Below are 26,003 nucleotides of genomic sequence, written 5' to 3'. Positions count from 1 at the left end.
AAAGCCTTGGCAAGTGTGCCCAGAGCAAGGGGGGTCTAGTCAGGGACAATCTGAGAGCACGTAGGTAATCTTCTAGGTGTGCCTCACGGGGAGGTGCGCTAGTAGAAGAACGTGCCAACTGGGGAGACTAGATTAGGGTGCTCTGAGGCAGCCTGTTTTTGGCGGGAAAAAAGCTGAGGCAAAACTGTGAAATAGAAGTGAGCTAGCTTGTCTGCTGAGAGGCCCAGCAGAGGGGGGTAGACTCTAGCTCGCAACTGTTGCAAGTAGTGCTGAAGGACAGCAGCAATCTATAGAGAAAGCTGCTTCTGAGGCAAAAGAAAAAAAAAGTGGTCGTTTTATTTTGAGGCTTGACTTTTTGAAGCAGCCTGTTCTGAGGGGGGGATTATGCCCTTGACTCGAAGCCAAGTGGCAGAAATGGGTGAAGTGAAAGACCCCCAGATAGACCAAGGTTCTGAGGATGAATTTGGCTCAGTGCAGGGTGACAGCACAGGAGAGCAGAACCCAGAACTCAGAAAAATACTCCTAGCCCAACAGCATGAACTGAGGGTGAGGGAAATGGAGGAAAGATTAGAGAGAGAAAGAAGGGAGGAAAGGGAGAAACAGAGACAATTTGAATTGGCATTGGAGAGAGAGAAAATGGCGTTTGAGTTAAGAAAACTGGAACTGATGAACCAGAACAATAATAACAATAGGGATTCTGAGGGAGGCCAATTGTCTAAAGCTGACCTGAAGAAATTCCCTGTGTACCACAAGGGAGATTGTCCTGAGGTGTTCTTTTCCTTAGTGGAAAGAGCGTTTGTGGACTTCTCAGTGAGGGAAACTGAGAAGATGCCCATCATGTGATCTTTAATCAGTGGTAGCCTGGCTGAGGTTTATTCAGAGATGCCACAGGAACTGATGAGAGATTTTGCAGAGTTTAAAAAACTGGTGTTTGCAAGACATGGGATAAATGCGGAACAGCTGAGGCAAAGATTCAGGTCCCTCACAAAGAAACCAGAGCAGACTTTTACCCAAGTGGGGGCCCAATTGGTGAGGCTGCTAGAGAAATGGCTATCTCAGGAGGGGACAGAGACCTTTCAGCAGCTTAAAGATTTGATAGCGCTGGAATAGTTCTATTCAGTCCTGCATGGGGAACTGAAATTCCAGGTGAGGGAAAGGAAACCAAAATCTGTGGCAGAAGCAGCCGAGATCGCAGATTTTATTTCCCAAATAAGAAAGCCCTTGGGTGAGGGGAAAGCGATGGGAAAACCTAAAGAAACCTACAGCAAGTACTCTCAGGGACCAGGGAAAAGCCAGCAAGGGGGAGGGGCCCATGGTGAAGGGAAGCCCTCAGACATGAAACCAAGACCTCAGATTTTGGAGGGAAAACCAAAACAAGATGAGAGAGAATCAAAATACACCAGAAAATGCTATTTCTGTCAGGGAAAGGGCCATCTAATCTCAGAGTGTGAGAAATTAAAGCAGCTAAAAGGAATTGTGCCTCAGGATTCGAGTGGGACCAAGCCAAAAGCTGTGTTCTGTGTCCAGAAAGAGCAAGGCTCCTTGTCACTGAGGGAGCCTGTTGCCATGGCTACTCAATCTGGAACAGCTACATCTGCTGATCAGGCTGAGGAAAATGGTCCTCTTGTAGAGGTCAGGCGCTGCCTACTGGTGAGAACAGATTCTCAGTTGTTTGAGACAGCAGGGGTGGACGTAGGAATACTTGACCGTCAGTATCGGGGGCTGCGGGACACTTGTTCTCAGGTGACCCTGTGCCATCCAGATATTATTCCTAGGGAGTATGTAATCCCAAATGAGAGCATGAAGGTAGCAGGGATTGAGGGGCAGGTGATCTCTCTGCCAGTAGCGGAGGTACCTGTCAACTTTCAAGGCTGGAGGGGAGTTTGGCGGCTAGCAATTTCATCGACTCTGCCAGCAGCCGTGCTCGTGGGAAATGACCTGGCTGAACATGTGAAACGGGTGCTAGTGATTACACGCTCACAAGCCACCACGGAGACAGTTCAGGGGGGTAATGAGGAGCCAGAGACGGAAGCAGAGGGGAGTTCAGAAGCTGTGGTGGAAACCTTAACCACAGACAGCAGATTTGGACAAGAGCAAAAGGCAGACGCCACTCTCCAAAAGTGTTTTGAACAGGTGACTGACGCCCAGCTAACACCTGAAACCCCAGTGAGATTTCTGGAGAAAAAGGGGATTTTATATAGAGAGACCCTGAGGAATATCTCAAAAGGGGGAGATGGGATCAGAAGTCAGCTGGTGGTACCTGAAAAGTATCGCCCCATGATCTTACAAAGGGGGCACTCTGACATGTTTGCTGCACACTTAGGGGTGAACAAAACACAGCAGAGAATCACACAGAATTTTTACTGGCCTGACATAGGGAAGCAGATCAGGGAGTTCTGTAAACAATGTGATGTGTGTCAAAGGCAGGGGAATAGCCGCGACAGGACCAAAGCAAAGTTGTGCCCTTTGCCTGTGATTGACACTCCGTTCAAATGCATAGGGGTGGATATTGTGGGACCTTTGCCCAAGGCCACAAAGAGGGGGAACAGGTTCATTCTCACCATTGTGGACCATGCCACGAGGTACCCTGAAGCCATACCCTTGACTAACATTGAAACTAACACAGTGGCAGATGCCTTGGTGGGGTATATGTCCAGGATGGGATTTGCCTCAGAAATAATCACAGATTTGGGAGCATCGTTCACATCAAAGCTCATGAAACGCTTATGGCAAATCTGTGGAATTAAGCACAAGGAAACCACTGCCTATCATCCTGAAAGTGGTGGGTTGACTGAGAGGTTCAATGGGACTCTAATGCGCATGATTAGGGCTTACTTGGCAGAGAATCCAAACAATTGGGACCAGAAGCTGCAATCCCTTTTGTTTGCTTATCGATCAGTGCCATAAGCCAGTACCGGGTTCAGTCCATTTGAACTTTTATTTGGGAGAAGGGTGAAAGGGCCCCTTGATTTGATCAAACAAAATTGGGAGCAGATCACCCAGGATGACCCACAAGACGTTGTGACATATATAGACTCTTTAAGGAAAGACCTAAAGAGAAACCTAGAGCTAGCAACAGAGACCCTGCAAGCTCAAAAGGTCAGAAAGAAAGCTTGGGATGACCAGGAAGGCAGGGAGAGGCACTTTAATCCAGGGGAGGAAGTGCTTTGGCCTAGGCTCTGCAAAGAGAACAAACTGCAGCTGGGTAGCCCAGAAATAAAATACTTGGGTCACATGGTAGGGGGAGGAGTGATAAAACCCCTGGAGGCCAAAATAGAAGCTGTTCGTGATTGGCCTAGACCCAACACCAAGAAAAAAGTCAAATCATTTCTTGGGTTGGTGGGCTACTACAGAAAGTTCATCCCGAGGTTTAGCGAGATTGCGGCTCCGCTGACCGATCTGACGAGGAAGAAGACTGATGACAGCATCCCGTGGACCAGCGACTGTGAGGCGGCGTTCCAGAGGTTGAAGGAGGCGCTCGTCCAGTATCCAGTGCTGCGTGCTCCAGACTTCGACCGGGAGTTCATCATCTACACCGATGCGTCTAACAGCGGGGTAGGAGCAGTTCTGTGCCAGGAGGATGAGAATGGTGACCAGCATCCAGTGTCCTACCTGAGTAGGAAACTTCAAAAAGGTGAGAGACATTTGGCAACCGTGGAGAAGGAGTGTTTGGCCATAGTCTACGCGATCCAGAAGGCCAAGCCTTACATCTGGGGAAGACATTTTGTTCTGTGCACTGACCATTCACCACTGCAATGGTTAAAGACAATGAAAACCCACAATAACAAACTTATGAGGTGGGCTTTAAACCTACAGGACTATGACTTTGAAGTGAAGGTGGTCAGAGGGTCAGTGAACTGTGTTGCTGACGCCTTGTCAAGAAGACCTGAAGGATGAAGACGGCGAAAGAGACATGGACTATGTATATATTTTGGTGAACAAAAAGTTAAATGTACCTGGTTTTTCTTGAATTTGGTTTGTATGAATAAAGGTAAATTGATGTAATGTATATGATAAATGTTTAAATGCCTAATTGCTATGGTTAACTTAGAATGTAAGTATAAGTAAGTATGATATGGTATGTATAACTGTTGTTGTGTGTTTTATCCAGGTTGTTTTTTTGGGAAAAAGCACCTTAGCTTTCCCCCTACAAAACAACTTATAAAGAGGGGAGGTGTTACATACAGCACTGATGTTACCTGTCTGTCATGGGTTTGGAGGGAAAGTTCCATCCTATGGGGAGTGGAAGGCGGGACATCAGGAGGAGGGGCTGTACTGTATATATATGTGGAGCGTGTGTGAAGAGTTTAGGAGACGCTGGGATGTGAAGAAGCAGCAGCTGGGAAGAAGAAGCTGGTGTGGGAGTCTGTGTGTCAGACAGGGTACTACTGTGTGTCAGTACCAACCTGATAGGTTCAGGTGTCTGTTGGTTAGCCAGAACTGATAGGTTCAGGGTCTGTGCTTCAAGTTAAGGGTTCTGTGTGAACCAAACTGTATGCATGTATGAATGAGACTAAGCCACGTTACTATATCTTATTCACCTGATTATTTTATTTTCCCTGTGTGTTGTTTTAAATAAACCTTGTTCTTTATTTGTTTAAAAATCCATCCCTGGTCTGTGTGACTTCTTATAGGGAATGGTTGGTGGCAGCTTAGTTAACGTGTGGCAGGTCCCAGTAGGTCTGGGTTTGTCACAGGAAGCCTGTTTAAATAGCCAAGTTTTTAGCTGGCTTGTGAAAACATCCAGTGAGGGTGCCAGCTGAATTTCAGTTGGGAGGGTGTTCCACAACCAAGGGGCCACCACCGAGAAGGCCCGGTTCCTTATTTTTTCCTTCCGGGCCTCCCTCGGCATCAGGCCCCTCAGCCGTCCCTGCTGGCTATGACGGGTGATTCGGGTAGATCAGGGTGGGAGAAGGCGATCTGCCAAATATTGAGGTCCCAAACCATTTAGGGCTGTATAAGTAATCATAAGCACTTTAAAATCAACACGGAAACGGACAGACAACTAGTGCAAGGCAGCGAGAGTGGGGGAGATATGCTGATATTTTCTCACCCCACTTAGAAGCTTGGCTGCCGCATTCTGGACCCCTTGAAGTTTCTGCATCAACCTCAAAAGCAGCCCCACATAGAGTGCATTATAGTGGTCTAATCTCGAGATTATGAGCGCATGGACTAGAGTAGTGAGGGCCCCTCATCAAGATATGGTCGCAGCTGGGCAATCCGCCATAGATGGAAATAGGCAGAACAGACCACGGACACCACCTGGGTTTCCATGGTAAGCGCCGGGTCCAGATGTATCCCCAAGCTGTGGACCTCACTCTTTGCAGCAAGGATCGTCCCCCCAAAAGAGAGGGAATCACCTATGCCGCTAATGGAAGGGCCATCCACCCTCAAGACCTCCGTCTTGTCCGGGTTCAGCCTCAACCCATTCGACTGCATCCATTGCAGCACTGAAGGGACGGAACGGCATCCACCCAGTGGCCTCATATAGATGTTAAACAGCATTGGAGAGATGATCGACCCCTGTGGGACCCCACAGTTGAGGCTCCACGGGGCCGAGACCCTCTCAGTTTGTTATTATATGTATGTAGTTACACAAAATACGTTCTGAAACACATGCAGATATTCTTTTGAATTACTGCATTTAATTTTATTACACTATTATATGCATGTATGTTTGGACTCTGCCCATTGGGAAACTGTACCTGAGGACTTGAAGAGGCATGCAGACCTGCAAGAAAAGTTAGTCCAATCTATTGATAATTCCATACTGTGCAAATTCATAACACAGTAAGACTTGCAGTGCTGCTTCGTGAAGCATTCCTGCTTTAACTTTCAATAAAAATCAGAGTGATTAGATCCCTAAGTTGTTCTTTCTTTGTCTGGCCTTCTAATGTAGTGTTCAATTACATGGGTCAAGCAAGCAGAGTGTTGAAAATAAGAAATTCGATACAGGTGTCCAAAATGCCAGTTTATCTCTGTGACTATAGGGTCAACGTTTTCTTCTTTCCACATAAAAAGCCATCAAGTCTAATTTGTTCAAAAGACATCTGTTTAATAACTTCTAGCATGTATTAATTTCATCATTAGCTTTAATCCTTATTTAAGTACATTTAGTGCAACATTTCATTAATCCATTAGCATGCTCAAAACCCAATTTCCCTGAAACACACTGAAGCTTCTCTTGCATATCCCAATTGCCTGCTGTTTCCTCTCTCCATTTGTGAAGGAGCCAGGAGGCCAGCAGGTTGCATTGCACACTTTGCATTCACACACACACACACCACACACACACACATGCACGCGCGCGCACACACACACACGAGTTCCCTAGAAGGTCCTCTCTGTAAAGTATTCCTTCTCTTGAATCTTGTCTTAGAGATGGAATCTTTCCAAATCCATCTTTTACTAGGAAAAAAACAAACAAACCAAACAAGACCAATAAAAACTAGACAATTTTAGAATTGGCGGGAGGGATTGGCTATGCTTCACTTAATTACATGAAATAGAGAACCATGTGCTTCCTGCCACAATTAATTAGTCTGCTGGCCGTTTCCATAGCTTGAATTCTAATTATGTGGCTTGACATTCCTGCCATGAAACATTAGCATCCAAACCAAGAGATGTGCTTATATTGCCAGGACCCCTGACTGCTGGACCAGCTGAGGCAGATTGCAAACATGGAGCTAGAGGAGACCTGCTAAGCCACCATGACTCCATCTGTCCATTCTCAGTTTCTTACAATTGATTTCTTTATGCTTATGATTTAGTATGCATTTGTGAAGGGATAGGAAATCTAGGGCTCTCCAGATGTTTTAGCATACAACTCCCCTGAGAACGACCAATGATAAAGGATGGTGGAAGCTATAGTTGAAAACATCTGGGGGGGCAAAGATCCCCCACCTCTGCATGAATGGCTATTTCATGTGCACATCACTTATTGGCATCATTGTCAAGCTTTCAATGTTTGTGGGCCATTATGCTAAATACAGTCTACAAGACGTGAATGACAACAAGTGCCCCTCCGTGAGGCGCAAAGCTGCCTGGGCAGAGGAGATGGACGTAACCAAAAGTGCTGCATCACATCGGGCGAGGGCCTGGGCAGGATCAAAGCCTTTAAGAAGGGTGCCTCACCTTGCCTCACCCTTCCTTTGCTGGATCAAGTTGAGGAAAAGCAACATCCATGCTGCAGTGTTCACAGCAATTTCGGTTTTAACTGCGTGCACCTGCAGCAAGTCTCCTCTGGTTTGGAGAAGTTTGTGGGAAGGGGTTTTGTTTTTTTGGAGCCTTTGGAGGATCGGTGGATTTGCATTAAAAAAGAAGGAAAGAAAGAAAGAAAGAAAGAAAGAAAGAAAGAAAGAAAGAAAGAAAGAAAGAAAGAAAGAAAGAAAGAAAGAAAGAAAGAAAGAAAGAAAGAAAGAAAGAAAGAAAGAAAGAAAGAAAGAAAGAAAAAAGAAAGAAAGAAAGAAGAGACGACAGTGGGGAAGTGGTGAAAGTGATTTGGTTCAAAAACAAACAAACAAACAAACAAAAAGGAACAAATAATTTGTACTCTAAGAGGATGAAAGGGGCTAAAGGCAGTAGTTGGGGGGAAGGGGCTGGTATATATAAATATATTTATAAATATATTTATTTATAGGGCACTGGCTTTATATATATATAAATTAAAATAAATTATTGTGGCTTTCTATTACCCCTCAGCCCATGCCCCACCTATTTGTATTTTTGCCCTGTAACAACAACAACAACAACAACAACAACAACAACAATAGAATAAATACTTAATAAGGGTAGCCACCTGCATGTGTTAGTAGATTGTGTTGCCAGTGCTAGTTATATTAGTTTACCATACGTTTAAACACAAGGGTGAGAGGGGCATGGATCAGAAGGAAAGTTGGGAAAGGTGTTTTGTTATTATCAATAAGGGAAGCAGGTGTTTAGGTCTTTAAAGTACCAGGTTGCCACGCCAGCCAGATATTGTCGTATGGTGTGTAAAAAAGAAGGACATGGGTGGTGGTGGTAAAAAGGTAAGCAGCCTGTTAAGTGTAAAGCTCCCTCCCCCCTGTTCCCCACCAGCAATTTCCTTCAGATGAGGGGGACTGGCCAGACTATAGGTCCTTATAGGGAAAGCTTAGCATCCTTGAAAGAGAAAGGGCTCAAAGTAGAGGGGCTGATGGGTCTTCTGTGGTAAGGAGTTCATGCAGGGAGTCAAAAGATGGCAGAGCTTAAAAGGATGGGAGACATTATGTTGTCTTGTATTGCTGTTCTGGAAGGAGAACGGTCCAGCCCTGCGGGGGCCCCGTCGACAACAGTCACCTCAGCAAAGCCGAGAAGCGGAATCTTACAAGCAAGGCATCAGCGAGGACAGCCACGGATTGAGTCAACATGCACGCAGACCCTGGTGGATGAGGCCAAAGGGGGAAGCAGCGCCTGCCAGCCAGCATGGAGTGATGAAGGCCCTGCCAGTGTGTCATCGGTGGCGTCAGCAGGAATACAACTGGTGAGGATATCGATGCATGACACAGCCTGTGAGCGCTTGGCCATGGGGTACCGGGAGCCAGACGGTGGCAGTCCTTTCGGCCTCGCCTTTGCTGGCTTCACAGTTAGGGGTGCAGGCAGCGTTAGAGAATGGTGGAAATGCTGCTCCAAGTGCCGCTTCAGCTAGTCAGGCTGGGGCAAGAGGAACAGCCCAAGCAGTAGTGCAATGTAGCTGTTACCGATCGGGTTACAACTCAGCGGCATGGCGAGCTTTACCAGAGGGTGATCAGTCTCTACCACTTCTGCCTGCTACAGTAGAAACAATTTGTGAGGAAAATATGTAGACATGTTTGAGCTCTTGGATAGGTAGATAGAGGACAAGAAGAAAGACAAAGAGGAGGAGATAGAGAGGGAGAAGCTGAAGAGGTGTAAACTGGACCATTGTTGGGCAAACTGGTTGCCCGGCTTTTTATTTTGATTTTTTTAAAGTATTTTTAAGGCATACTTATATACATGCCCAGCTTTTTCATATACACTGGAACAATAATCTGCGCCCAACCAGAAAGAGCCCTTTCATTGATCCAGTATATGGACATGTTGATAGGGCATATGTTGACTTCGGTTCCATATGTGTGGCGCTGCGCCCCAGCATGTGTTGGGACATACCCCACGACACATTATGGCTGCAGACTATGACACCTGCACGGCCAATATTAGGTGATAGATTTGACAGTGGGCCTTTAGTCCAAAGAGCACAATTTTATATATCCCACTTAGTAGCAGGACAGGTAGTTCAACCCCGCTCGGCTGCTGGGATTATAATGCCAGGGGGTCCTGTAGCAGAAAGCAGAGTACATTTAAATATTACTCTTCCAGCTGCCGTGGTGCCCATCCATCTGCAACTTGTCCCAGAGGAAAGCAAGGGGCAGCAGGAAGACATGAGCCAGGGAGTGGTCGCAAGCCACCACCACCCCAGGGCCCCAAGTATTCAAAGGGCCCCAGTCCAATTAAAAGAGTGATTCTGGAACCGTGGCTACAGGATTGTCCTAATACAGTAGTGGCTAGAATTCTGAGTGATGGATTTAGGAACGGGTTTCATATTCTGGCTGTGACTGCTTGTATAGCCACTTGGGCAAAATATTTGAAGTCTGTAAGAAGACAAGAGGACATAGTACAGCCAAAAATTGCCAAGGAAGTAGCAGAGGGATGTATATTGGGCCCTTTCCAAACCCTGCCATTTGTGCACCTTCAGGTGTCACCTCTCGGGATTGTTCCTTCGTAAAAAGACGAAGGGTGAATATTGATTGATTCACCATTTGTCTTATCCAGCAAGGGGTTCAGTTAATGACAGGATGCCTCAAGACCTGTGCACTCTCTCTCTCCCCGAGTTGGTGAGGGCTCCGTCCCCCCCCCATAGGAGCGCACTGACAGGAGGCAGAGCTTCACTCACAGCTCACCACCTGCTCGCCTCTCTCCCTCTCTCTCTCTCTCGCGCACACACACACACACACACTCACAGCTCACCACCTGCTCGCCACTCATCTGCCCCAGTGACCCAGGAGTTGGGGATCCCTGGCATACTGCACAGGAGCAGAGGGTGACCCTCTGGGCCCCCTGTCCCTGCAACACTATGAGGGCCACATGAAACAAGTGGGCTGGATTTGGCCTGCAGGCCTTGAGTTTGCCATATGTACTCTACAGCAGTAGTCTCCAACCTTGGGCCTCCAGATGTTCCTTGACTACAACTCCCAGAAGCCTTCACCATCACCTCTTCTGGCCGGGATTTCTGGGAGTTGAAGTCTAAGAACATCTGGAGGCCCAAGGTTGGGAACCACTGCTCTACAGGATACACTCTTGTGCTCACTAATATTCACACTTCTTGAAAAACAGCCCTGCTTTGTGTTTGGATGAGAAGTGGTTAACGGATGAAAAAAAGGACTCAGCTTCTGGGATTTTCCCTTGCTTGATGTCATTTCATGAATGGTAGTGCACACTACATTTCTCATTGGTGCATAATGAGTAATGCAAGTGCAAATGTTTTAACTGACAATGATTCATCCTAGCAGTTTATGCTGCTTGACTTACACTGGCAGGTATAAGTCATAGGATTCTGCTCATTAAACATAATATCTAATCCTTGGGCACAAACTAAAAGATATGAATTCTTGGCTAAAAACATCTATATTCTGAAAGATGGAAACAACTGGTGAAAGATCAGAGTTCACTCTTTGGCAGGAAGGTAAAAGGCAGAAAAGATTCATGAGGTATCTCAAATGCTCCTGGCAGTACGGTCCCTCTGTACAGTCCACAGTCTTCACATGTGGCACTCGAAATCATGGAATGCTTTTTTCTGCTGCTGTATTACTGTATAGATATCATAAGAGGAGCAAGAAAGCTTTCTTGGGTCACCTGCTCTGAGCTGTTTTTGACTGTACTTCATTCCACCTTACCTAATCTACTCCTAAATGTGTTCAGCAATACAGTATCTCTTTGTGAATATAATGTGCTGTACCTTTGCTCTGACTATAAGAATCTTTCTCTAATATCTTAGCTAAACTTCCCCTTCTTCCCCTTCAGGCAATTTCTTCCTAACCTGCCACCTTCAAGAGAGTGCATTAATTCTTTCCTTCATTTATACTGTTACCTTGAAGATATTACACTATGTTCTGTTTCCCTTGGGCTTTTGTCTTACTAGCCTTCTCCTTGCACTCTCTTCTTCTGAAATGCTTTACTGGTTTCTCTTCTACTTTCACTTCAAATGTTACTGCCTTCTTCTCATCTGCACAGATGGTTATTAGGCAAAGAAGATTTAGCAGGGTGCTTTGTCCCACTGGGATTCAGGTAACACAAGTTCAGTCCCCCCATTCTGCCATACACACTCTCTGGGAATATGCCTAAATCCTGCCATTACTTTCATTAGCCTCTCTTCCTGGCCTACAAAATGGTGGCACCTAAATTTTACAACTCCTTGGGGAATGCTTTGTAGACTCTGAACATCAAGAGGGCCTATAGCTGGAAGGGTCTCCGAAGCCCAGGTGTAATTGCTCCAATATTACACTGAGATTAAGTGGAATGGAATTTTACTTATCTATATCTCTTTGAGAATAGTGTAGAGACAGGCTGCTCATTTTGTTTCTTTGTTATGAAAAAAATGAAAATATATATGATATTATAGCATAGTAATCAGCTAAACAGACAGGATACACTGTTTATTAACAACAGCAACCCCTCAAGTGTGTGTTCTTTAAGCCAGTGGTCCCAACCTTGGGACTCCAGAGGTTTTTCAACTCCCAGAAGCCTTCACCATCACCTCTACTGGCCAGGATTTCTGGGAGTTGAAGTCCAAGAACATCTGGAGGCCCAAGGTTGAGGACCACTGCTTTAAGCAACACAGGCAGAGCTGAAATAATATATACGTATTCAGAAGGGAAAGGATCATGTCAGATCATTATTTTGGCAGCCGTGCTCTGAGAAACTTTAGAAGAGTGTTCACTGGCTTTGGCTGAAGCTTGAGTTACGAACCATTATTGGCCTGACTGATTTGTATGAGTTCTAGATTGAAGCTGAATGCCAGTTTTGGTTGCAGGCCAAACAAAATGAATGTATGGATTGTTTTTGATCTAGAGCATAAACTAAATCAGATGTAGCAGAAAATACTTCAGTGTATTAGATTTTTTAAAAAAGCATATTTTAAAGGTGCCTAGTATGCATATCCCGAAAACTACTTGTTTCCTTCCTCTTTAGAGTTTGCAAAAGAAGGGACCCATGCACAACCCTAACACTGTGTGCTTTCTGAAAATTCCCATCCCACTCTGAAATTTTACCTGATGAAAATACAGCCAGCCCAGTTATATTTACACCATAAACCTTTGTGGGTAAGAAATACATATATCCACAATCTGGGGCTTTTTTTGGAGGGGGGAGGGTGATGAGGAGGGTAATTGGCACCAAGCCTTCCAAAGTAAACTGCTCCTCTGCTGGCCAAGCAGACGGACTCAAGGGAGAACAGGGACTAAACTCGACTTCCCTCCCCCAGTGTTACCAGTGCAATCAGGTAATTGTTAAAGTTATTGTTTTATTTTGCTTTTCTTTACACTCCTGTTTTATATACAGTGGTGCCTCACTTAGCTATGTTAATCCATTCCGGAAAAAACATCGCTAAGTGATTTAATTGCTAAGTGATATTAAAAAGCCCATAGGAACTTATTAAAACGCGTTTAATACGTTCCTATGGGCTAAAAACTTACCTTAAAGGGAAATTCTTCCACAGCGGTGGCCATTTTGGGTGCCTCTAAAGTGAGGCAAAACAGTGGTGGCCATTTTGTTTTTGCAGCAGCCATTTTCGAACCACCAATCAGCTGTTTTAAAAAGTTCGCTTTGCCATGATCGCTTCCCCGCAATCATTGCAAAGCGAATTTTAGCCATAGGGGACATAAGCGATTGCTCCAGCGATGGCCAAAATTCCATCGCAAAGTGATTTCATCGCTCAATGGAGCGATCGCTAAGCGAGGCACCACTGTATATATATATATATATATATATATATATATATATATATATATATATATATATATATATATATATATATATATATATATATATATATATATATATATATATATATATATATATATATATATATATATATATATATATATATATATATATATATATATATATATATATATATATATATATATATATATATATATATATATATATATATATATATATATATATATATATATATATATATATATATATATATATATATATAAAACCGCAGTTCCTTGGAGCAACCCCAACAGTAACTTAACCTCAACAAAACAAAAACAGTTATTATTAAGCAACCACCAATGCAATAAATCAATTAAACAAATCCCTTTCCCGATGAAACAAACTTGTGATTAAAATTAACCGACAACAGAACTAGCGCAAGAAAATTCAAAATGATCAAACTGGGGGAGGGAGCTGATGCTGCCCTCCCTATCCAAAGCAGTAGCTGTGGTTTCAGTATCTCTGCCTCCTTAAGATTTTTGTCATAATGCTTTTTAATTTTGGAAGCTGCATGGGTCACTGGATAACTCTCTACTGCATTCATGTTACCTGGTGTCATGTCTAATACAGACGATTCTAAAGTTTGTACAACTTCATTTCAATTTTGTTTGGCATCTACTGTCCCCTCTTTCGTCCCTTTCATCAAATCTTCTAATTTGCTAAGACCTGCATTCACTTGCTGGAACCCTGTTAATATTAGCCTTTGTATATTAATCTGCCATTCCTTTTCTATTTCTTGCACCACTATTCCAGAACTTTGGGATTGAACAGACCAAGTCTCCATTTGTTCTTTTGAATTTTTGGGGTCCATCTCAGGCTTTGGGGTTTGTATAAATACCACAATAATCACCCCCTAGAAATTCTTCCACAGTTTCCACAATTTTGTCAACAATTCAAACCCCTCATCATAAACCTCCCCTTAGATCTCCCTCCAATCTTTGTCCAAATATTGTAGTATAAAAATCAACTTTTAGCCCAGCAAATACAATATCAATTAGAACCGTGACACAGTTATTTCTTCTTCTCCTGAGTTCAGCAAGCTTCTATTATTAGACTCACACGCGGTCTGCCGTCCGACAAACAAAACAACAGTCACAGAGTCTCAAACTGTCCAGTAGATTGTCCTTGAAACTCGTCTTGTGATCTTCATTAACCCCTTAATGCTCCTTAGTCCAGTCGGCCACGTCAGCTCCTTCTCCCAAAAACCACCAGATTCTATTATTTATAGTTCACAAAGTCCAGAGAAGGCAAAGAGTAACGTATCCCAGCCACACTGCATCCACCGAAGTCTCTTAAATCCAGTCAGACGGTGTTGCTGTCTGGGATTCTTCTCCAGAAACATAAGATTTATTTTTCCATCTCAGACTCTCGGCTTTAGAATCAGCCTGGTATTTAAGAGTTCACTTGGAGAAGCTTAGTTTCGCTTTTGAGTCAGACTGATAAGATAAACCTGCCGCTGCATTTATTCTTTCAGCCAAATATTTTCATTCTTATTTCAGCTTAATGAGGCTGTTTCATAAATCAGAGGCTTCGGCTTACTTACTTGTTATATATTATTAGTTTATATTGATTGCTCTCCTCTCCCCCGGTAAAGGGTTCCTCGCGGCTTAGTGCCAAAAAATCCTTTGCAGCCTGGCTTTCTTCCAGTGAGGGGACCCAAGGTGGCATGTTGCTTCAACCAACCCATGCTAGCTTTTTCTCCTCTCTGAAAACTCAGCAGCCGGAGTGAAAATTTTAAATATTATCCCTTAACATCACACTTGAAAAACAAAATTTGTATTCTGAAAAGGGCAATGCGCATCATCACGCAACTCCCTTACAAGGATACAACGCTGGGTGCTGTTTACCAAAGGAAAAGATCACTACGGATGGAGGAACATGATAGAAATGTCTGAAATGATGTATGGTGTAGAGAAAATTGACACAGAGATGTTTTTCTTCCTGTCTCATAACACGGGAAAGCAGAGTCCTCCACTAAAGCTGTGAGTGATAGATAATTCAGAAGAAACAAAAGGGAAAACATCCCCATTACAATATGTACTTAAATTAAGAAAAGCACTGCAGGTTGTGATTATAGACACCAAAGTTATAAGCTTTAAAGAGAATTAGACAAAGTCACAGCATTGTGAGACATCATAAAGGCTAAGAAATTTAATTGACTTAAGCTTTCATGGACAGTAGCCACCTCTTCTGATGCAACCAAACACACCTTGGGCAGCCACCTTTTATTCCCCTGGGCTCCAGGGGCCCTGGCTGGGTCTTCTTTTTGAACTGCTATGGACTTCTGAAGAAAATATAAAGGGACTCCAGCAAAAGATTGGGGGGGGGTTGTTCTCATGCTGGATTCAATCAGCTTCCTTAACTCAGGCAGAGGTTAAACCGGAAACAGAACACTTTCTTTACAAGGCTCGACCACAATAATAAAGCACACTGACTTACAGTGCTCTGTTCTTCTCTCACACTCTTCTCTTTGACTTTTCCTTGAACTCTTTATAGCATGCTCCCTCTATATTACTCATATCATACTCTCCCTTGCAAAAATAAACATCATCTCCCTAACTACAGATTCTTTCCTCTTTCCGCTCTCCCCAGAGTCTTCACACTTGTCTCCAAATTGTAACAAAGAACATGGTTACACTAGGAAAATGAATCAGTAGCTGGATCAGGATTTTTTGACATCGGGTTAAAGTCACATGATAGTCACATGGTACACCTGTCCTCTTGGGAAAACTTTTAATCCATTTTTAAGCTGTGTTGTATTTGGTTGAGGGGGCTACATGGCTTTTTCAGCCTTTGTCGCCCCCCCCTTGCACTGGCCACTTGCTCTTGCTGCTGTGGTCAAGGAGAGGGAGGGGCTGCTGGCACACTTGCTTATCCCTTCAGGATGCTTAACTGCTTCTGCCCCTTTAAGAATGGTCTAGCTGTTATCTGGGAGGCCAACAGTAGCAGCATTTGGGGAAAAAGGCACAAAGAGAAAGAGAGAGCTGCTAGGGACTGGAAGGAGAAAGAAGCCAGTGCATAGTTCCTGAAAATATTATGGCCCTTTTCAGCCATACCCCAAAATATATGGAATAATTGAGTTGGAAGGGGCTGAAACCTGCTTCAAATACAGTTTTATTTTCATAATGTAACTATACTCTATCGCACTGGTTCTTAACCTTTGTTACTCAGATGTTTTTGGACTGCAACTCCCAGAAGCCTTCACCATCAGCTCTGCTGGCTGAGGTTTTTGGGAGTTGCAGTTCAAAAACACCTGAGTAACAAAGGTTAAGAATCACTGCAGTCTATCGGACTCAAACTAACTCTATCGTCCATAAACCCCCATCACAACATTTGGAAGGCTATGACAGTCAGAAACAAAGAGAAGATGAACACTAGTGCCGTCTGTCACATTGGGCTACTGTCCACAAAAGTTTGTCTCAAATAAAACTTGTTAATCTTTAGGGTGCCATGAGACTATTGTGTTTCTCTGCAACAAACTAACAATGCTACCTGCCTGAAAATTTCTCTAAGTACAATGGTGCCCCGCTTAGCGATTGCTCCGTTGGGCAGTGAAATCGCTTTGTGATGGACTTTTGGCCATCGCTGGAGCGATCGCTTAGCGATGTCCCCTATGGCTAAAATTCACTTTGCGATGATCGCGGGGAAGCTGATCACGGTTCCAAAATGGCTACCACAAAACCAAAATGGCCGCCGCTGTTTTGCCTCGCTTTAGAGGCACCCAAAATGGCCACCGCTATGGAGGAATTTCGCTTTAAGGTAAGTTTTTAGCCCATAGCCCGTGGGCTTTTTAATATCGCTTAGCGATTAAATCACTTAGCGATGTTTTTTCCAGAACGGATTAACATCGCTAAGTGAAGCACCACTGTACATGTTTCCACAGCAGCAGCACTTTTTGAGTGAATAGCAGATTATTAAAAAAGAAAATAAAAGCATAGTCCAAACCATAGGGTTGGAGAAGGAAATAAAACAGTTTAAATACAACAGAGTAATTAAAGTGGAGCCAGTGGAGCAACTGAATAGGGCAATGTTCATGCATTGTGATCTTGGCTTCATGACTGTATATTACATCTATCATCAAAGGCAGTATGTTTCTCAGCACCAGTTGCTGAAGAGCACTACTCAGAAGATACTATCACCTTCATATTCTGCTTGTGGGCTTTCTGTAGATCACAATGTTGGACTTTCCAATTTACACAGTATATTTCGACTTACATCCCTATATACTGGAACTGGAACATAAATATGTGAGGTTGAATCCAAAGTTTCCAGTCCTCCTATGGAAAGGAACATTCCTAGGCAGAATTCAACTGAAGATCATCTATACGGGGAGATGACCTTTGTTAACTTCCCCTCCAGGCTCTGGCATCTCCATCCCCAGGACTCCAGAGGGTTCTGCAAGCAGTTGGAGTGGATCTTCCTGAGACATGAGAGGCTGCAGGGGAGCCAGAAAACTGATGAAGATCACCTCCTATTCAGCCAGCAGAAAAATGGAGAAAGGAAAAATAATATATCTTACAGTAATAGAAGAAGACTGCCCATCCGTGGGAGCCATAATAAAACCTCCACACATGAACCTAAGTTGTGGGATATTAGTACAAGAGGTGCCTCAAGATCAGGGCAGGGGGGGGGGTGCCTCTCTCAGAATTCTGAGGGGAGGTGTCCACCATCTCAGTACACAAGCTGCCTCTGCCAGTACATATCCATTCTGACAAATAGTCAAAGGAAAGAGGAGTAGGGAGCATTTGAGGAGAGGAATGAGAAGGTTTTGAGGCTTCAGAACAAATAATTTTTATGCTCCCTTCATTGTCTCAGAAACATTATCCAGTTTCTCTAGTAAAATTGGATAATTACTGTGTTGGTTTAAGGATAGTCCTTGGAGAGCTGGTTTATCCCTGTTCAACAGCTTGAAGCAAATATAATACAAACAATTCATCTACAGTTGTTAAGCTAACAACTGTGTGGCCAGTATTGCATCAACATTTTTATTAGCATTATTTATTATTAGTTATAGTAACATCAGAGATTATGCAGCAAATTGGGTGCACATGAATGGCTGTGCTCAGATCCGTGTGTGCAAATTTATCACACAAGGAGTTAAGTTACATACCCCAATGATACATCAAAGCCATGAGCTATGAACCCAATAGAAAATAAGGTATCCAAGCACTGAACAAATGGATGGAGCTGCTCTTCGCTGGGGACCAATTCAGTGTAGGATGCTTGACTTTGAAATATTAATAATTGGGTGTTCATATTCCCAGTGCACTAACCTGCCTTAATAACTGTAGTATGATTATCAGCTGAGATGGAACAGAATAGAAGTGATCATCCATCCATCTCTACTGGGAAAAGTTCCCACCTTGGTTTCTGTTCCCTCCTCTGCCAGAAGAGCAACAACTGTTGAGTGGAAATCCCTAGATCCTACATAGGCTCCTAGACAAGTTAAGATTAAAAAAAGACGCACCTGATGGCTTGACACTGTACAGCTCTATCTCAGGCAAGAGCCTCATGCTTACTGACTCTTAGCACATACACAAGAGCAAACTTTCTTCAGGATGTAAAGTTAGAAAGATCCAAAACCAGAAATTGACTACAAAACACCAAGGAGGAAGCTCTTCGGTGTGTGAAGCTGCAGGACTGCAGGTGACAGTTCGCTACAAACCTCAGTTGGCATCACAGTATGTCACCAGCCCATTGCTTTTCAGATAAGCTTTGACATTTAAGAGTAAGGCCTGCTGCCCAGGGCTTACACTCTGCCTGAGGCAGAGAGAGATAGCTATCTGAGGTCAGCCTAAATCTATCTAGCAGAAATCTCAAGGGCTAATGTATTTCACCTAAAGTGAGAATGCTCCAGTGATATTCTATCCAAAACCAGACTCAGTTTTCGAATGCTGAGATCTTCATTTGCAGAGTTTTTTCTCTCTGTAAATGTAGGCTTGGAAGTGAAATTTACATGAAATGTTTCTTGGAAGTGACCATTGTTGAAAATGTTGTGGTTGGCATTGCTTGGATTAAATGTGCCAACCATGAGAACACAAGTTCGTCTCATGAGGTGATAATAGATATGCTGCCTACTCAGAAGTAAGATGATCAGGGCTGGTCCTTTCATTAGGACCACCTTTCTCAGCCAGCAGAGCATCCTGAACAGTGAGTTGTACTATTCCCTCCCCCCACATTCTTTGAGAATACCCCCCTTCCCATTGCTGTTGCTCTGGAGAACCTGGTTTTCCAAAACTGACAAGGGCTTAAAGGCTGAGTACTCTGAGACTCCTCAGATCCGGGCACTGTAGGGGAGGTGCCCAGGGAGTCTGCTTTGGCCAGTAATGGAGGTGACCTCCCAAAGCACTTCATCTGCAATGCCTGGCATGGAGGAAGGATTGTATCGGTACCTGACTGGCTCAATAGAAAGCAGTACTGACCTCTCTCTCTCTCTCTGTGGTGGTTTGGTTCACAACCACAGATTTTTATCTTGGGTTTTCCTCCTTTGGTGATTAGTATTCTTTTCTCTTCCTATTATTTATTTATTTATTTATTTATTTATTTATTTATTTATTTATTTATTTATTTATTTATTTATTCATTCATTCATTCATTCATTCATTCATTCATTCATTCATTCATTCATTCATTTATTTGATTTATATACAGTACACCCATCTGGCCACCAAGGGCATTCTGCGACAGTTTACAACAACTAAACAGAAAACAATAGAATAGCAAAATAAGACGACATCAACAAATTAAACAGTGCAAAACAAAATACCATAAAATACAGTGGAAGACACAGTGAAATACAGTATAATAAATTGCATTTAATAGCATAAAAACATGGTGGTATGTTAAATGTCACATTATTGGGGGCACTGTTGCATCAGGCTATTATTTGTTCAGGAAAGTCCTGCCTAAATAGCCAGGTTTTAAATGTTTTTTAAAAAACTGCCTAGTGAGGGGGCAAACTTCGGGCAGGAGGGTATTCCACAGTTGTGGAGAAGGCCTGATTTCTGGTGGCTGATTTCCTGGCCTCTCTTGGGGTCAGAACTCTCAGCCGCCTTGCCTGTGGTGATCTTATGGGATGGGCAGACCTAACTTGAAGGAGCTGTTCAGCCAGATAACGAGGTCCCAAACCATTTAGGGCCTTACAGGTTAATACCATCACACTGAAACTGGGACAGAAGTGAACAGGTAACCAGTGTAAGGTGGCCAGGGTGGGGGAGATATGTTGGTATTTTCTAACCCCACTCAGAAGTCTGGCCGCCACATTCTGGACCCCTTGGAGTCTCCGTAGCAGTCCCAAGGGCAGCCCCACTTAGAGGGCATTACAGTAGTCTAATCTCGAGACTACCAGAGCATGAAGCAGCATGGTAAGGGACCTGGTGTCAAGGTAGGGATGCAGCTTGGCGATCCACTTTAGATGGATATAAGCAGATGAGACCACAGACGTTACCTGTGGTGCTATTGATAGTGCTCGGTCCAGAAGTACGCACAAGCTGCGCATCTCATCCTTCATGGAAAGAGTGGGGACCCCAATAGATAGGGAGGCACCTAGACCACAGACACTGGGGGCCTACCCAAAGGATTTCCATCTTGTCCGGATTTAGCCTTAGTCTGTTTTCCCACATCCATCCCAGCACTGCATCCAGGCAGCACTCAAGGGACAGGACAGCATCCACTACAGAAGAGTGGAAGGAGAGATAGCACTGGGTGTCATCCACATATTGGTGGCACGAAGCTCCAAAACTCCTGATGACCTCTCCCAGCGGCCTCATATATTAAATAGCATTGGGGAGATGATTGACCCCTGCGGGTCTCCACAATTGAGAGTCCACAGAGTGGACAGCATCTCCCCATGCTGAACTCTATGAGGGTGGTCCTCCTAGTAAGACCAAAGCCAGGCCAAGACCTGACCACTGATCCTCAACCTTGAGAGATTCCCCAGGAAGATACCATTGTCAATGGTACCAAAGGCCGCTGATAGGCAGAGAAGGACCAACAAGGACATTGTGCTCTTGTTGACCTCCCTCAAGAGGTCATTTTGCAGGGCGACCAATGTGCCTCCATGCCTTGACACAGCTTGAACCCAGACAGAAATGGATAAAGGGCATTGGTTTCCTCCTCCTCTTTTATTACATGAATCTAATCAATCAGGAAGCCTTGAATATATTGATGTCACAGGGTCTGAGTTAATCAGAACTGGCCATGTTAGGATAAAATTATGGGGAAATGACATCCTCACACAGACTTCTGGCATTGAGGGTGAAAGAGGAGGCAATGCCCAGTTCCTCCAAGGGAACGTCAAATGTGTTCTTGTTAGTACATCAAAGGAATTTCATCACTCACCAGAGGATCCCAGTGCAGCCTTAACTCAGTGGCAGTACAGATGCTAAGGTGCAAAGATCTCCAGATTCAATTTCTGGTTTCTTGAGATGGGGCTGATTCTCTTCCAAAGCCTGGAAGACCTGCTGCTGGTCAGCATGGAAAAGATTCAGTAGATCAGTGTTTCTCAGTCTTGGGTCTCCAGATATTCTAGGATTAAAACTCCCAGAAGCCTTCACCACTAGCTGTGGTGGCCAGGATTTCTGGGAGTTGTAGTACAAGGACATCTGAGGTCCCAAAGACTGAGAACCAGTGAGCCAAATGGGCTGACAATCTGACACAACAGGCAGCTGCCTATGTTTCTAAAACCAAGAAACATTTGTCTGCTCGGCTTGGCAATGGACAATTAGTTTCCTTCTTCTCCCACAAAAACATCTGCAGTTTTTCAGAGTTTCAAGTGATTAGCAAAAGTGTATGTGGTCTTGGGGGAAGGGCTGCTTTCCAAGGGGTATAGAAAAGTTTGTAAACACCTGACCTGCTCAGGTCTCAGCATTCTAGGAGCAAATAGCTGCTCTAACCAGGTCGGGAGGGGGTTCAGTTTTAAGATAAGAGGCTGTGCTGTTAGCATTGCAAACTATCCAGCATTTTAAACTGCCTTTGTAGTACTACAATACATGATTAATGTAAGACCTAAAAGAAAGAGAAGAAGCTGGAATAACTCTAGAGATTATGCATTTGATGGGAAAAACAAAGCATCATAAAAGGAGTAGTGATGGTTTTAATGCCATTTAACCTTTCAACAAAACACATCTGTCCTGTGTAGAGTTTTATAAAAACAGAGAGGTGGATTTTATGTGTTGCAAAGCTACACAACCAAAGACGTCAGGAGCGTTGTCTACAAAGCAGATGTAATGCAGATTGATGACAAAAAGACAGATGCAGTTTGACAGCCCTGGGAGCTGTGATAGCCTCTGCCAGGTTTCAAGCAGAACTGACCAGATGTGATAGTTTGCATTGAGACAAAAATGGTGTGTACTCTGGACTTCATTCAGGGCAAAGCACAGAGAGATGGGCAGGAGTGCCTTGGCTCTGTTGTTTTCTGTGGATATTGGCATTTGGCATTTTGAGATTCCTTGTGCTTTGTATTATGTTTTATGCCTATGTGCCCCCTCTCATTCTGTAGCACAATATGCGACTCATATGTCATGAGGCGTTGTGGTGGAAGAGAGCAACATAAAAACAATTTATTTTAATTATGTACACCACCACCCCATACATCCCCACACAATACTCAGGGATTTGTTACTAATAAAATGAATTTTCAAATTCTCCTGGTATAAAATTTAGGGTGAAGGTGAACAGTTCATAAACTGGGCCAGATGTGAAGCCCTTGGCTTGTGAAACCAGATTGGAAACAAAAAAATCAAAAAAACAGGGTTCGACTAGATTCCACATGAGGGAGAAGTGACAAAAGTATCATTTTCCAGTCCTTGAAAGACGAAAGACTGGCTAGCCCCCACTAGAGATCTGCTAGTAGCCTTTAGTTGAGGCAAGACCTCCCTGTGAGATAGCAAGAGACATGAGGTGAAACAAAGTCTTAGCCTGTGAGGAGGAACTTTCCTGGTGAAATGCCAACGGCTGCATTTTGAGGGCATTATAAACTGATGTATCAGTATTCTGCTCAGTTTACAAACAGCATGTAACTGCAAACATGGAAGAAGGGTTCGCGCGCTGGAGGGGCGAGGCAACGCCCTCGTAAGCGCAGCGCTTTTGCTTCCTCCGGTGCCGGAAGCGCAGGCAACAGGGGCCACGTCACTTTGCTGACGCAGGCCGGCGCTATTTAAGAGAGCGCCGGCCTGTTGCAAAGGGCTTTCGCTTCTGGCACTGGAGGAAGAGGGAGTGCGGAGCGAGGCTCTCTCTTGCTTGGACCAGTTCTTGGATTCTCGAGGCTCGAGTGTCAAGCGGTTTGTTTGGGCTGTACTAGCCCGATTGAGAGATCTGTGGGGGAGGAGGAGGTTGAGGAGACCGGGAGGGAGCGGGCGGCGGCGAGGCGGTCGGGCCCCACCCGCGGCTCCGCTCGTCAGCTGGAGCGTCCGGTCGGTTCTCCCCCTTTTTAGACTCCCGCCCCCACATCTTTAACGGAGGTCGTATTTGGGCTCTATCCCACTTTCTCCCCTTCTTCATAGCAAGCGGCCGCGAGGCTCGAGTGGAGCGCGGGCGCGGCTCCGCGGGGCTTGGTTTGGGGATTGGTGGGGTGGGGGTGGGTTCGTTGAGTGAGTGGGGCGCGAACGCGCCAGCGCCGCCGGTGCAGGGGGGTTGGTCTACCTGGTGGGGCTTTAGGTTGCCCTGGAAAATAGCTGCTAGGTGGGTTGGCACCCCCCCCCCACTTGTGAAGCCTTGGTTTATTATTATTTTAAAAAAAAAGGGAAATAAAATTATATATATATATATATATATATATATATATATATATATATATATATATATATATATATATATATATATATATATATATATATATATACATACATATATAAAAAAGAATAGCAATAATAATAATAAAAGGGGGGGAATTAGCGGTACAGGGGAGGCCGCGCTCCCTTAATGGTATAGGGTTGGGAGCCTTCTTTGGTGTAAGGCACTAGCACAGGGTGGTGGTAGATTGCCCTGGGGAAAGTGAAACAGACTGGGCAAGTTGGTGTGGGTGGCGGCCATTTTGTAAGGCCCTGCCCGGCCGCATGGTCTATTGGCGGTGGCCATTTTGAAGTGGGGTTTATAAAAAAAAAAAAGAGAGAGAAGGGAGAAGAAAAATAAATAAATACATAAATACATAAATAAATGAGAAATAAATAAAAAAAATCAAGAAAAGCAGGGGGCGAGTCAAAGAAGCAGAGGCCTCCAACAGGGAGGGGTTGTTTGGTCATTGGTTTTTAGTGCTTGTCTGTGGGACATCTAATTATATATACGATAAGCAGACTTCTCAAGCATATATAAATAAATCATAAAGCTAACGAATAGGTACTACAACAGGGAAGCACATTCAGGATGCCACCCAAGAAAGGAGGTGGTAGGAAGAAAGGGAAGGAGCCAGTGCGGCGTCAGGTGGTGAGGCAGCAGTCACCCCTGCAATCATCTTCTGAGGATGAATCTTGGGCTATGCTGAGGGAACTGCATTCTAAGGTTACACACATGGAAGCACAGAGATTTGAGAAGTGAGCCCCTAGTGGCGATGAGGTTACACCACGGCGGTCTGCTAGGGAGTCAAAGGGAAAACGGAAAGCTGAATTAAAGGCTCTTACTAGTGAACTAACAAGGCGTTTTGCTGTACTTGAGTCTGAGCAGGGTCATGAGATTGGAGACCACGATGGAAGCGAGGGCATACCATCGGAGCATTTGGAGAAAAAGGGACGCAAGCGTAATAGGACGGAGACAACACGCAACATGGAAGCTGGGGAGGGAACGTCCTATGGGTATGACCCATATGAGGACCCAGCTACGTACACACCTGAGGCTGCTGAGGCTGCAAGGGGTGAGAGACGGGGTGAGTATGGTGGATTACACAACACATCAGGGCAAGGGGTGTACTGGCCGTGGTATGATGGGCGTCAACAACCTACAGGATCTCACAACATGGGGGTGTTGTCCCCCATGCCGGGGCCTGGGCATTGTTGGCCACAGATTGCCCCGCAGTGGTTTGGATGGGGTACGCCTGGTGCAACATCAGGTAAGGCAGGGCCTACAATAGAGGGTAGAGAGGCAAATTTGACACTGCACCCGTCAGTGCCTAATACGGGCTACAATTCAGCTCCGTTTCTTTATACGCCGTACACAGACTACAGTACGCCTCTAGGCGATCATCTGACGCCAGCAATTAAAGAACGGATTTGGAGAGGCGATTATCTTGACTTCTATGATCTATTGAATAGGGAATATGAGGTGAAGGAGCTGGACAAGGATGATGAAAAAATTAAGGAAAAACACAGAAGGAAGAGACCAGATAGAAATTGGAATAACTGGGTTACGGGTTTCACCATATATGCTGGGGTGTTGGTAAAGATGCAACCCTGGAAGGCCTCAGCCCTTTTCCAGTATTACGATATAATGCGTAGAGCGAAGGCTGAATTTGAAGGTCAGGCGTGGTTAAGGTATGATGAAGCTTTCAGGATGAGAAGTGCTATCAGGCCGGAACTGCGTTGGGATGAGGTACACCCTGGGCTTTGGCTACAGCACATGTCGCCAGCTAAAACAAACCTGGGCGACAGATTCGATTGTGGACACCTGAACATTAAGTTTACTGGGAATGTTGGTACCCGCCAGGGGGCGGGGCAGACGGTTCAACCCCGGCTGCCCTGCTACGAATTTAACAATAAGGGGTCATGCAGCAAGTCCCCTTGCAGGTTTAAGCATGAATGCATTACCTGTGGGGGAAAACACCCGAGATCCAATTGTTTCCGGGCTGGAGGACAGCGACAGGGCAAGCAAGGTGGTTCCAGTAGGAAGCCTGAAGGGGGTGGCAGCTCTTCTGGAAAGGGGGCCAACGCCAATCAAAATTGATAGATTAGAAGAGGGCTTATGGCATTATCCCAGGCCAGAAGATGCAGTGTCTTTGCGAGATGGGTTTAGACACGGATTTCGGATACCAGCATTGGGTA

General features: G+C 44.6%; 1 protein-coding gene across 1 annotated transcript in view; it reads left to right on the top strand.

Annotated features, from left to right (window-relative positions):
• Nucleotides 1–8,885: 8,885 nt before the first annotated feature.
• LOC144586124 (uncharacterized) overlaps nucleotides 8,886–26,003 on the top strand; it is a 53,035-nt gene continuing 35,917 nt past the window's right edge. Inside the window, exon 1 of the mRNA XM_078384028.1 lies at nucleotides 8,886–8,904. The gene's annotated coding sequence lies outside the window, so the exon portion shown is untranslated. The remainder of the gene's footprint in view (nucleotides 8,905–26,003) is intronic.

Source organism: Pogona vitticeps, chromosome 1 (genome assembly GCF_051106095.1).
Source record: "Pogona vitticeps strain Pit_001003342236 chromosome 1, PviZW2.1, whole genome shotgun sequence".
NCBI lineage: Eukaryota > Metazoa > Chordata > Lepidosauria > Squamata > Agamidae > Pogona > Pogona vitticeps.
This window is presented reverse-complemented; position numbering and strand designations above follow the sequence as displayed.